We start from the raw sequence: 2,087 nt of genomic DNA on the forward strand, positions 1-2,087 counted from the left end.
TTTTTTTGGGGGGGGTTCTTGTTCTTTTTTTTATTATTTGTTTTGTTTTCTTTTCCCTCTTCTTCCCTTTCTGTCTTTCTTCATTACTCAGTTTCTCATCTCCCTATACCTTCCTTCTCTTCCTGTCCCCTGAATACCTGGTGATGAGTGACAACTCTACACCTTCTAGCCAGGCTGTAGTTCAACACCTGGGAATAACTTCCGAGACCTAGTAGCCACACTGGAGGGATCTCTGGGAGGTTTACTTTTCATTTTTTCTTTCTAAGTTTTATTTACTCATGATTTTCTTTTCTTTTCTTCTTCTTCTTCCCCTTTTTGTATTTCTCCATTTCATAGTCTCTCATCTCTTCACTCCAATGGCAAGCTCCCCTAGCACTCTTTTTTGTTTGTATGTTTTTGTCTCCTGTTCCCCTCTCCTCTCTCCTATACCCATCTTAGCTCCACACATCAAAATCTTCCCCCTCCATCCTGTCTACCTGCACCTTGCACTTAACATCACACCACCAAACACTATAAGCATGGCCTACTGGAACCTGCCCTGCACTGATTACCGGCCCGCCCTGATGGCCGTAGTAAGAGCCACAAACAACCCATCCAAGTAACTCCTCTTCAGCTAAACCTGCCCTGCTGTACCATATCTGAGCGCCTGACCCTGTCAATTGGAGAAGGAGGCAAAAGGTATCGTCCCCACAAATGAGCAAACAACAAAGAACACACAGCCTGCCTGCTCAGTCGTAGATGAAACAAACAAATCTACAATCAATAAATGAGGAAAATAACTACTGAATGCCCCAAAGACAGCAGACAATATCAAAACATTTACAAAAACAGGACAGGATGGTTCAGTAGACATCCAAAATAAAATACTAGATGACTTCCAGTAGAACAAAAGGCACTAGAACGCCGTGATAGGGAAATCAAATCTCTGCTACTCAGGATTATTCAAGAGTTGAAGCAAAAAGCAGACAAAAATGAGGGAAAAATAGACAAATTCATGGAAAATACAGACAAAAAATGGAAGAAATCAAGAAAATAATGCAGGAACAAAATTCCAAAATAAATTCACAACTAGAAATTATACAAAAACAATAATTAGAAATACAAAAGATAAACAACAAGATTTCAGAGATGGACACTGTCATAGAAGGGCTGAGGAGCAGCTTTCAGGTGGTGGAAGACAGGATCAGTGAAACTGAAGACAAACACTTGGATACAACTCTGTTTGAGGAAAACTTAGAAAAAAAGAATGAAGAAAAATGAACAGACCCGGAGAATTATGTGGGATACAATCAAAAGCAAAAATTTGCAAGTGATCAGAGTTCCAGAACAGAGGGGAAAAACAGAAAACACAGAAAGGATCATTGAAGAACTGCTGAAAGAAAACTTCCCGAATACCATGAAAGATGAAAAATTGGCCATCCAAGAAGCTCAATGAACCCCAAATAGGATAGACCCGAAAAGAAAATCACCAAGGCTTATCATAATCACACTTGCCGAAACAATAGACAAAGAATCCTGAGAGCAGCTTGTGAAAAACAAGAAGTTACATACAGAGGAGAAACAATAAAACTAAGCTCAGATTATTTGGCAGAAACCATGCAGGCAAGAAGACAATGGGGTGACATATATAAAATCTTGAAAGAAAAAGATTGCCAGCCAGGAACAATATATCCTGCAAAACTCTTGTTGAAATATGATGGTGAAATTAGGACATTCCCAGATAAACAGAAATTAAGGGAATATGTAAAAACCAAACCAAACTTACAAGAATTATTAAAGGTGTCCTTCAATCTGAGAACAAACAACTTCAGCTCACAGGCTGCATCTAGGATGCAGGATCGTACCAGCCAGATACCAGTCTAGGAAATGAACTCTCAAGGACATCCAAAACCAAAAGAAATACAACAGGGAATCAGAGGAGTTAATCTCTAAATGACAACAACATCAGAACAATAAAAGGGGGAATAAACAGTGTAGGTATAGAACCTTCTAATGGAGAGGAAGGCAAGGCGATACCAAGTAATAATAGACTGCTTCAAACTTAGAAACCTAAGGGTAAATTTCACGGTAACCACAAAGAAAGTTAA

Source organism: Trichechus manatus, unplaced genomic scaffold, assembly GCF_000243295.1.
Source record: "Trichechus manatus latirostris isolate Lorelei unplaced genomic scaffold, TriManLat1.0 scaffold00026, whole genome shotgun sequence".
In the NCBI taxonomy this organism is placed as follows: Eukaryota; Metazoa; Chordata; class Mammalia; order Sirenia; family Trichechidae; genus Trichechus; species Trichechus manatus.